The sequence below is a fragment of the Antechinus flavipes genome, chromosome 1 (assembly GCF_016432865.1).
Source record: "Antechinus flavipes isolate AdamAnt ecotype Samford, QLD, Australia chromosome 1, AdamAnt_v2, whole genome shotgun sequence".
Lineage (NCBI taxonomy): Eukaryota > Metazoa > Chordata > Mammalia > Dasyuromorphia > Dasyuridae > Antechinus > Antechinus flavipes.
In genome coordinates this window covers 332,874,887-332,887,727 of record NC_067398.1, presented here as the reverse complement: position 1 = coordinate 332,887,727, position 12,841 = coordinate 332,874,887, and the positions used below count along the sequence as shown (strand labels likewise).

At 31.8% G+C, this 12,841-nt stretch overlaps 1 protein-coding gene across 1 annotated transcript in view; it reads right to left on the bottom strand.

Moving 5' to 3' along the window:
• CREBBP (CREB binding protein) overlaps positions 1-12,841 on the bottom strand; it is a 164,088-nt gene that overhangs the window by 59,621 nt on the left and 91,626 nt on the right. The window lies entirely within an intron of this gene.

Sequence of the window (12,841 nt, the reverse complement as noted above, 5' to 3'; positions counted from 1 at the left end):
AAGCTGATGTCCATCATCATGGCAAAAAACTGGGAGGAGGGGAACACCTACGACATATAATATAAAGCATTATTACCATGCACTAAGAAATGCCAAATATAAGGAATTTGAAGACGCATTTGAAAGCCTCATATGAACAGATGCAAAGTAAGCAGAACCAAGAAAACAATAAACTTAACTATAATAATATAAAGAAAAAGGGTATCATAATAAACCTTAAGTTTAAGTACCAAAGGATATAATTAAAACACCATACTTCACTTACAGCAGAGTGAAGGCAGAAGACAACTATTAGAATATATAATTCATACTTTCTGACTAATTGTTTTTCTTTATCACAAAGAGATGGGGGAGTAAAATGGCTATGATATAAAGACAAATGTCACCAATTTTTTGTTGTCGTTTGTATGGAAGATGTGGAGGAGGAGGGGCTAAGAAGATTATGTGTATATATAATATACACTATATATATTTATAGATATAATATATAGCATGTACATATAATGCACACAACAGTATCCATATGCAATTTGTATACACAAATATGGAAATAAAATACACTGATACATTTCAGCATTCTGTGACAAAATCTAGGCAATCAAGCTAAGAAAACTCATTTTTTTCATTTTTCCAAATACATGTAAATATAGTTTTCAATATTTGTTTTTGAAAGATTTTGTGTTCCAAATTTCCTTCTTCCCTTCCTTACCACCTTCCTCTCAGGACAGCAAGCAATCTAATACAAGTAAAATATATGCAATTTTCTTTTCCCTTGCAGACTCAACAAATTCATTTTTTTTATTTTGAAAAAAAATTCTTTACAACATTATCCCTTGCACTCACTTCTGTTCCGACTTTTTCCCTCCCTCCCTCCCCCAGATGGCAAGCAGTCCTATACATGTTAAATATGTCACAGTATATCCTAGATACAATATATGTGTCATGCAATTCTTTCAAACCATATTTATCATGGACAACTCAAATTTCTGTGAAATGTTCTAGCCATTCTAAAAAGCGATTTGGACTATGTCTAAAAAGTAATATCTAAGAGTACATACTCTTTAAGCCACCAATATCAATATTAGGTCAATAGTTTAAAGAAATTAAAGAGGCAAATGACTTAATACATACAAATTATTTATAGTAGCTTTTTTTTTTGTAGGAAAGAATTGAGAACTAAGGGGGTATCCATCAAACAGGGGAATGGCTGAACAAGTCATGGTATAAAAAGAATGCAATATTGTTACACTGTAAGAATGATGTAGCATGGTAATAGAGAAGAAAGAGAAATTGGGCACAAATTCATGCAAAGTGAAACACACTATATAAAGAGATCAATATATACAGCAAGACTGAATGACTTAAAAGTTCCTTAAAATTGAGAATTTAAAGAAAATTAAAAGAAAACACAACTTTGAATTTCCACATTGGAAAATGCTATAAAACATGAAATCACATTAAAATGATTTTATTAAGAATTATTCTCTTCAGGGAAGTTTTCAAAAAAAATTCGAGTTATTACTAATAAAGAAATGCTAATTAAAAATTGCTCTGAGTTAAGATGTCACAACTTAATTGGCAACTGACAAAAGCAAAATGATAAGTGGTGATTTTGGTGGGGGGGAAGAGAGAAGGGGAAGCACATTATTGTATTACTGGTGGGGTTGTGAACTGGTCACCCTATTGTAGAAAGCAATCTTAAAAGCTACTAAAATATATGTGTCTTTTAACTCACTGACATCATTATTAGGCTAATTCCTCATTTCCAAGAAAAACTTGTAAATACAAATACAAAGAACTAGAAACTAAAGGGAATGTTCATTAAATGGAGAACAGCTTAATAAATATGTAATGGAATACTATTATTTTGTTCAAAAAGATGATTTTAGAGAAACATGAGAAGACTTTTGTGAAATGATGCAATGAGATGAGCAGAACCAAGAAAATATATTACATCAATATTGAAAAAACCAACAATAATAAAAAACTTAACAGAGGATTACTGATGAAGAATGTTACCCATTTCAAACAACTTCAAAATGACTCAAAACAAATATGAAGTAGCAGAACCAATAAAAGGACAAGGTGAACACTTTTTCCACCTAACACAATTTAAATCAGTAAAAAGATCTATACAACTCTGAGGTACAACTTCACACCTCTCAAATTGACTTAAGATGACAGGAAAAGAAAATGACAAATGTTGGAAGGGATGTGTAGGAACACTAGAACACTAAAAAAGAAAGTGATTTAGGATAGGGCAGTTAGTATGACATAAATGAGTGAGAAAAAGAACAATAAATAGGATAGGTAGAAAGAAAAACCAAAGAAAGAATATGATAAAAACAGTTTTTTATCTGTTAACATTGCCGAATAAAGCAGAAAGATTGAGAAGGATGAGAAAAGCAGTTGTTAACATTGCCGAATAAAGCAGAAAGATTGAGAAGGATGAGAACTACTACTTTTAGCTAGGGCCTATGAATAAGAAAACCAGTGTGATGCTAAACTGTGGCATTAATTATAACTGCTAAAAGTACAACAACCTCCTGTAGCATGTACCTTTCATAACTTATCATTAGTATTGGAGGTTTCAGAGGTATGAGACAAAGACACTTATTACAAGGCATTTTCATAAAGTTGGAGAACAAGGATCCAAAGCTTAAGTTTTAATGCAAGATTATCAACAACTCATACTTACAAATTTGTAAATTGTTTTTCCTCAGGACAATTTAGTGAGATTGGTTTTTATCTCTAATATACAGATGAATTGTCTAAAGTTACACAAGTTTTAAGCAGAGTAATAAAATAGAATTGTCCATTTCCAATTGCAATGCTCTATTACATGTGCTTCAAATCTATGAAAGCTTAAATTTAAGTGTCAAATGAATGTTAATAGTTTTAGATAACAATATGTTAAATGAGAAAAGAATAGTTTAGGGCTATTACATGACTTTTTTTTTCTTGAGCTAGAATATATCTCATATAAGGGCAAAGACTATTGTTTATTTACTTTAAATCCCATGAAATACTTAGAGGGACACTGATCTTATTGGAACTATAAGTTAAAGCATACTTTAATTGCTTTTGTTGCTTGAATTTATTAATTTGATCCCTTCAGTAGACAAAATTATTAGTTAGCTATACCACAACAGCATCCCCATCTCCATTGTAGCTCTTCTTAAATGGCATTGATTGCCAACAAATAGGGTAAAGATTGACAGGTTATCATTTGTACTCAATCCTCTACAATCTCAATAAAAGCTTTTGAGATATGGCAATATAAACGCTTTCTTTGCTGAAACTTAAATTCCATTCCAACCATTACTATTCAATATTGTATTAGAAAAGCTAGCTTTGGCAATAAGAGTTGAGAAAAAGATTAAAGGAATTAGAGTAGGTAATGAGGAAACCAAATTATCACTCTTTGCTGGTGATATGATGGTATACTTAGAGAACCCCAGAGATTCTACTAAAAAGTTATTAGAAAAAATCCACACCTTTAGCAATGTTGCAAAATACAAAATAAACCCACATCAGCATTCATATATATCACTAATAAAATCCAATAGTTACAAAGAGAAATTCCATTTAAAGTAACTACTGATAGTATAAAATATTTAGGAATCTATCTGCTAAGGGAAAATCAGAAACTTTATGAGCAAAACTACAAAACACTTTCCTCACAAATTAAGTCTGATCTAACCAATTGGAAAAATATTAAATGCTCTTGGATAGGTTGAGCGAATATAATAAAGATGACAATACTACCTAAACTAATATATTTATTTAGAGCTATACCAATCAGACTCCCAAAAAACTATTTTAATGACCTAGAAAAAATAACAACAAAGTTCATATGGAAAAACAAAAGGTCGAGAATTTCAAGGGAATTAATTTAAAAAAAAAATCAAATGAAGGTGACCTAGCTGTACCAGATCTAAAATTATATTATAAAGCAGCAGTTACCAAAGCCATTTGGTATTGGCTAAGAAATAGATTAGTTGATCAATGGAATAGGTTAGGTTCAAAGGACAAAACAGTCAATAACTTTAATATTCTAGTGTTTGACAAACCCTAAGACTCCAGCTTTTGGGATAAGAACTCACTGTTTGACAAAAATTGCTGGGAAAATTGGAAATTAGTATGACAGAAACTAGGTACTGACCCACACTTAACACCATACACCAAGATAAGGTCAAAAAGGGTTCATGACCTAGGCATAAAGAATGAGATTATAAATAAATTAGAGAAACACAGGATAGTTTACCTCTCAGACCTGTGAAAGAGGAAGGAATTTATGACTAAAGAAGAACTAGAGATCATTATTGATCACAAAATAGAAAATTTTGATTATATCAAATTGAAAGTTTTTGAACAAACAAAACCAATGCAGACAAGATTAGAAGGAAAGCAATAAATTGGGAAAATATTTTTACAGTCAAAAGTTCTGATAAAGGCCTCATTTCCAAAATAAATAGAGAATTGATCTAATTTGTAAGAAATCAAGTCATTCTCCAGTTGATAAATGGTCAAAGGATAAGAACAGACAATTCTCAGATGAAGAAATTGAAACTATTTCTAGCCATGTGAAAAGATGCTCCAGGTCATTATTAATCAGAGAAATGCAAATTAAGACAACTCTGAGATACCACTACATACCTGTCAGATTGGCTAAAATGACAGGGAAAGATAATGCAGAATGTTGGAGGGGATGTGGGAAAACAGGGACACTAATACATTGCTGGTGGAATTGTGAATATATCCAGCCATTCTGGAAAGCAATTTGGAACTATGCTCAAAAAGTTATCAAACTGTGTATACCCTTTGACCCAGCAACATTACTATTGGGCTTATATTGCAAAGAGATCTTAAAGAAGGGAAAGGGACCTGTATGTGCAAGAATGTTTGTGGCAGCCCTCTTTGTAGTGGCCAGAAACTGGAAACTGAGTGGATGCCCATCAATTGGAGAATGGCTGAATAAATTGTGGTATATGAATATTATTGTTCTGTAAGAAATGACCAACAGGATGAATACAGAGAGGCTTGTAGAGACTTACATGAACTGATGCTGAGTGAAATGAGCAGGACCAGGAGATCATTATATACTTCAACAACAATACTGTATGATGATCAATTCTGATGGACATGGCCATCGTCAGCAATGAAATGAACCAAATCAGTTCCAATGGAGCAGTAATGAGCTGAAGGAGCTACACCCAGTGAAAGAACTCTAAGAGATGACTAAGAACCATTACACAGAAGTCCCAATCTCTATATTTTTTATTTCCTTCACAGTCTAATTGTACACTATTTCAGAGTCCGATTCTTTTTGTACAACAAAATAATGGTTTGGACATGTAAAAAAAAAAATAAAAAATAAATAAATCCCATTCCATTCATTCATTTCATAAATTTTACTGAGAAGCATATAAAATGTTATACACATAAAATGTATACTCAGGAGGACAATGACAATATAAGGTGTCTAACAATAAACACAACAAATTTTAGCTGGATTTGATTAAAGAACTCATAATCTGGTGAGGTAATCATGCCCAAGTTTAAATTTAAGAAAGGGAGAAGGGAGGGGGAAAAAAGATAGATAGGCAACTAGTTTAGAAAGAAAAACAAGGCGCAAAAGTAGTACTTAACCTGTACTTGAAGCATCTCCAGTGGAGAATAAAATTGTAAATTATGAATTGTTACTTAAAACTTCAAATCCATTTCAGTTTTACAACTTATTAGACTTAAATGATTTAAGGTAGCCCTATACTAGTATTCTATGCCTTTTGATCTCAACTTTATTCCTTAAGTTCCTTATGTCTAAAAAGAACAAATATATGTGCATGGCAAAATAATTCAAAAAAGGTTTAAATGATGAGTAGGGAAAAAGGTTCTTCTAAAAAGAAGTTCATCAACTAAAAACTCTTTTCAAATAACTGTTAATATTCACTAATACTGTATCCTGAAGAATCTCTCACCTTCAGGGAGTTCTAAGGGAGGATAACATGTAAATAATTAAATATACAGAAATATAGATATAATATAGATTAAAAGGAAATCAACTTCTTTGCCAACTTCACTTCCACAATTCCTTGAATTTAATACCCTCCCCCCATTAATTTCCCTTCCATCCCCTGACAAATCAAAGATTTGATCTGTGCTTCCGTTCTTTTCACCAGATTCCTACTTAGAACCTAGAAAGTAGTCAATGAATAATTTTGATCCTATACCTCCTAAAGCTTATTTTTAAGCTTCCCTTTACAATCTACTTTTCACTGAATATTCTATAAAGAAAAAAGATCAGTGTATCAGGAAACCTAAAACATAGTTAAAAGCACCCTTTAAAATATCTGTACAGACAACTGGTAGAATTAAAGAGATCAATAACATTCTCTCACCCAGCAGACTAATCAATAGTATAATATGTAACCAGTACAAAAACACCTACCTTCCCCAAATTAACTTAAAATAATTTTTAAAAAATCCTTCTAATTACACAAAACATTTTAATTTCTAACAAGAAAATTCAGGTTCCCCACTCACCAAAATTCATTCGACCCAATTCTATACACTATGCAGCCCATTATTACAAATGAAAAGTAAGTTCTTAATTCTCATTTTATGACAAATACACAAATCACAAATACGTTATGTACAATTCCTTTTAAATTATCTTTCTAAAAATTTAATATACTCAAATATTTTAATGATATGGCTACTAAAATATTAACGTGTTAAGCATTTGTAACATGTCACTACTTAAGACAGATATCCGAAGAAAATAAACCAAATCACAAAAAGTCTCAATGTTATTTAAAATGTACCAAAATAAAATCCAAATGATAATTGCATATAAAAAGATACTATAATAAAGAAGTATGTGGTCTAAGAAGGTTAAGAGTGTTCCATATAAAGTAGGAAACAGTAGCCTCAGGCACATAAGATAGCTAGAAAGGTAGCATGGTGCAAGAGGCAAAACAAAGGTTGAAAGAAGAATGTCAAAGAAACTTCTAGCTCCTCCTCCTCCTGGTTATCTAAACAGATTTTTAACAAAAGAAAGTTACCTTAATATTCACTCCTTTAAAAATTGAAGGCTTTTTTTTTTAAAAAGAAAGAGAAAAAAAAAGCTGCTAGATGTTTCTTCAACTGTTCTTTTCCCTTTCTTTTATTTAAAAATAGGAATGCTTCAGATTTCTGCCTTAAAAACTAAAAAAAAAAAAAAAAAAAAAAAAAAAACTTAGGCGTTAACTAAAAGATAAATATAAATGTAAACTAAGAAAGAGATAAACCTCTTCTTGAAAGTTAATAATATTCTTAACTAAGGCTCTGAGCTACTGTGATTGAACACCTAAGGGCCTTCATATTGCCCTTAGTGTGACACAGATCCTTCACTTAATAAATACTAGTATATTAACTGATCCATTACACAAATTAAAATTTTCAGCTAAGTAATGATTTACTATTTAAAATTTAAAACACTTTTGCTGAAAGTATTACTGACATATTGCATTCTTCATTCATTTTTTTTTACTCATGATTTAATCTTTGAATAAGGCCAACTTAGCCATAGAACATGCTATGCAAAATTATTATTAAGTAATAAGCTTTCAGGCGCTTATCTTACCGTCAATATTCATAATGTCTTTTCAATATCCTTCTTTTAATCTGCTTTGGTCTGAGAAATCAAACTAGGACTGTTAAAATTATATATAAATTACTACTCAATTAACAAATGTTTACTAAGTACCTACTATGTGCCAGGTGTCATATAGTCAAAAGCAAAACAGTCCTTTCAAGCAGCTTAAGTTCTTTAGGATGACATACATGCCAGAATATATATGTACCTATATGTTATGGGCCAGAACTTGAAAGAAGATGCTAAGTAAGTGGAATTGATAGAGACAATGGTTATCTAGTTTAGCATGGTGCTTAATAGTTCTCTAGTTCAGTACATGTACTTAATACTTACTATAGTTCTATAAGATTCACACCTTTGATAAGAGACCATATAAGCTTGGACAAACTCAGCCAGAATCAGAACTGGAAAACAAGAGACCTTAATAGCAGTCCTCCTGCCTCCCCCACAGAAACCGAGACACATTTAGGAGGACCTCAAGAAGCTGACAGAAGCAGAGAAGACAAAGGACTGGAGGCAGGAGCTTAAACTCTCGGAACCAAGGAGAGAGAAAGGCCTCTAAGAAAGCTAAATGGGCCCCAGGAAAGGAGACAAGACAGAGACAATAAACGATTTGGATTTTAACCCCTGGCTACTTGTGTAGTGATTATTGAACTGAAACGAAGGCTGCCTCCAGAGACCCCAAGAAAACCTCAACAAAAAATATTACATATTAGAGAGAATATTACACCTATAAACAGCAAAAAAAAAAAAAAAAAAGTAATGTTATACCATTTCCAATCCCTCTGTTTTTGTCCACTTTCATTTTTTATTTCTTTCACAGAATTGTACTTTATTTCAAAGTCCAATTCTTCTTGTGCAGCAAAATAACTGTGTGGACATGTATACATATATTATATTTGACATATACTTTTAACATATTTAACATGTATGTTAACATACAGTATGTAACAGCTGCTACCTGCCATGGGGGGTGGGGGTGGAGGGTAGAAATTGGAACAAAAGGTTTTGCAAGGGTCAATGCTGAAAAATTACCCATGCATATATCTTGTAAATAAAAAGCTATTAAAAAAAAAAAGTAATATTAGAGAAGAAGATGAACAGTATTGGGGGAGGGAGGGCGTGGACAGCGCAGGAAAAAAGACAAAGAAAAGCTGGTGGGGGAGAAGGCCTTAAGCCTTTATGTGGTACTTTACAAAAATCCAAAGGATTCCAAGAAATTTAAGTGAGAAAATGCTTTAAAACACAAAGAACACAGAGAAAACAAGTATAAAGGCAAGAACTGAGAAAAGCAATTTTTTGCCACAGGAATAAGAGGACTGGTTTGGCTAGACTGAAGAGAGCCCAGATATGTGTAAAAAGGCTGCAAAAATGAGAGTGTATTAAGCAGAAGTGTCTTAAAAGCTCCAAAGAAGTATTTATATACTGTGTAAACTTAGCGTCTGACAGAGACAAGGGATAATTGTGAATAAACTCAATAATGGTGAGAGCCCTCTTCTAGAATACAAAGGTCCAAGTTGCCTCTGCTTCATAGAGCATACCTCAGATTTTGGGTTTTGTTTTCAACTATAGATTTACTCCATACTGTTGTGGAGAAGCAAGAGATTCTTGGGAAATATAAATAGTACTATAATTAGTTCTGCTATAAACCAGAATACTAGAATCCCCAACCATTCTAAAAATTTGCTTTATTAGAAATTCTTAAAAGCAGGGAGTAAATGTCAAAAATTTTGAAGAACAAATGAGGTCTAGATAATGAGTAAAATTACTATATGTTTAGTAATCTTGCAATTAAATTCCATTTATATAGTACTTTACAAAGTCCTGAAGTTTTCTCTTTAGAATTCTAAACTGTTCGAAACTCAAATCTAAGACTCCTTGACAAAAACAAAACAAAACAACAACAAACATCCTTTATCCTGCAGAAATTATGGACAACATTGATGAGCACTTTACATTTGCAAGCAAGCAAATACTAATCAGCAAAACAAATGACCTTAACAAAAGTACACCAAGATCAGTCTGTGAACCATCAACACCACTATTAAAAAATCCAAAAACCCAAGCTGGTTCAAGCTTCATATAAAATAGTTTCTTTGAAAAGCTAATTAAATAAAAGTATGGATTGGTTTGGAATGTTATTTTAATCAAATATAAATCAAGGTTAGAAACTCTTTTCATTAACCTCACTCTCTAGACTAGTAGCTTAGGCCAGTTAAGAAGTTCAAGGTAAGTGTTGGAACCTTCCTCAAGAGTTTACTTTCTTGGAAAATGCCATCCACATCCAGAGAAAGAACTATGGATTCTGAATACAGATTGAAACATCCTATTTTCACCATTTTTTCCCCTTTCTTTCTTCAGTTTTGTTCAGATTCTTCTTTTAACAACATGACTCATGTAAAAATATGATTACTATGATTGCAAATGTATAACCTATATCAGATTGCTTGCTGTCTTAAGGAAGAAGAGAAGGAAAGCAGGGAGAAAAATTTAGAATTCAAAAAATAATAAAAGAGAATGTTGAAAACTATCTTTACATATAATTGATTATTAAGTGTGGGAGGGGCGGGGGAGGGGGGAGATGCAGGAAGGGGTGGGGTTTACTTTCTTTAGAGCATTTTCCATGGAGTCTAGTTAAACCCAGAACCCCCAGATATGTATTAAAACAGACAATTCCAGAAGCGATCCAGGATATTGAAGCGCTCTTTAACAAGAGCTTTAGAACAAGAGCTGAGCAACATTAGTAACCAACAAACAATCACTTCCCAAGATTGCTTTGGGAAACATCAAACCAGTACATTTTAAGATATTAAACTGATCTTTGATAAGACCAATATCAAAAATATCTGAAAAATATAAAAAATAAAATTTCTTTTCTCAGTACAGAAAATGATATGCTCTATTTTCACTTAATTAGGTTTTCTAGTTTGTCTCAAATTTAAGACTGCAAAAATGTAAATACGTTCATATGACTATGTACATGTGTGTGTATGTGTATGCATGTATGTATGTGTGTGTGTGTATATATATATATATATGAGAGACATGTCGTCAATACACTGAAAGGCAATAACTATTTGTATTATATAAAGCTTACTGGAGAAAATTCAAATTCATAAAGAAACCATAAAAGTATCCATTGATAGACTGAATTTAGCTAGGGCAAGCATCCTATCCACTGCATCATTTAGCCACAATTTTAAACAAAGGTTTAAGTTCTGCATTCTCCCTGAAGCTTTTGCCTCATCTCAGTGAAGTTTTTTTCCCCAAGGTAACACTTACCCCACAGTGATTGTTATCTATTTATTTAAGCATATACTACTTTGTATTATAAATAATGACATGAGAATTCTTCCTTCACCAGTGTGTTCAATTCAATTACAAAAGCACATAATAAAAACAATATTTATTGAAATCAAATATATTCTACTCAAATCTGTAACTTTGAAATGGAAAATGTATTCTTTTTTTTTTTTTTTTTTAAACAAATCAAAGAAGTATCAAAAGAGTGAACCCTAGAATGATGGCAATCCCTATCTTTCTCAGTGACTTCAAATTATAAAATCGCCCTTGTAAAACCCTGTATTATGACTGGTAGAAAAGTTGTGGTTCACCACTTAAGAGTAGCAACACTGAATCAATTTTCACAACAGTCATAGCTACTAGCATGTTGGTTGTTTTTTTAAACCACATGAATTTTTTTTTTTTTTATAAAAACCACATAAGACCGTCAAGGGGAAAAAAAAAACATCACAAAAATTTGTAATGACTGCGGCAGTGCATATTCAGAAAGATAAAATTGCCCAGAAAACCACACCCCCAAATCTAAAGTTGAAAGTAAAATATCTATATGGCCTAAAAATACTGCTTGTCATGTTATCAGGTACACTATCAACAAGAAGTTATTGCTCAAAAAAAATGTTTATTTCTAGAGTCAAAGGATCTTATAACAATGGGGTTGTTACACATAAATTATATTTACTCACAACCTGAAAGGTAGAATGACAAGAATCCTTTAAAACACCCAACGACACTCACACATAGTCTATGTAGTTCTATACCACTAATGTGGGTACGAAGAGTAAAGAACAGTATTTTTGGAGAAGCAACCAACATCCACTCTCCTACTAGAAAAATTCAGATAAAAACTGTAAGTCGTCTAAGTGCTTCTAAAATATGCATACAATGAAATGTATTATGAACAAAAATAAAAACAAAATGAAAATGTAAGTAACCTAAATAAATTAGAAGAAATTGCTCCTTAAAAGACAATTATCTTGGTTTTTTTTTTAAGTGAAAATTTCTCTTTTCACTATTTCAATATATCTTTTGAGTGAAACTGGCTATCCAGTTTAGTTACTTTAAGTGAGATAAATGTACAATACCTTCTCACCTAAATATCCAGGTAGTGATATACAAGGAGTGATAACAAAATCCTATACAACAAAATGTTTCTAACTCTAGCACAAATAACCCATAATACCTTACAAGAACCAAGGTCCCTTTTAAGCTCTTCATGCCACCGAGAAAGAATGAAATAAAAGCAGCAAATATATGCTGCGCTATAGACAAAAGTAAAAACTTTAAGAAGATAATCAGGAATTATGATAATGTTCATATGTAAAACATTAATTTTGGAAAATATAAAAAGCTGCTTGGTGCTTATGAAAATGGTGATATCTGCTAGGATAAGAAATAAAAATTATAAGAGAAAAAGATCAAGTTTATGTGTGTGTATATATATGTATCATTTCTCAAAATAGAGGGACCCAAGTGAAAATAAGAAAGGGACAGAGGGACCCCTTCTGAAAAAAGAGTAAGGAGAAATAATTGTATAATTAGAATAATTCCAACATCCTCCTAAGACTGCATAGACTACACACAAAATTGCTCAACTACATAAGGCCAGGTTTATAGGATAAAAACTAGACCAGAGTACAGATGAGGCAGTTATTTTGGTCTTCTTGTTAAGTACAAATCACTGAGATTACTTTGGTCAAATGTTATATAAATCACATAGTTAATCATGCCGTGACAAAGAAATGATCAGAATCTAAATATATAAATGAACTGCTACAAAAACACATTTATGTTTTTGATTTCTAAGATGGATACAAAAATAAATATATTTCTCACAGAAGTATATGGAGCATCCTACTAAACATAAGTAATCAATGAAGAAGACTTTTCCCATTTCAAATT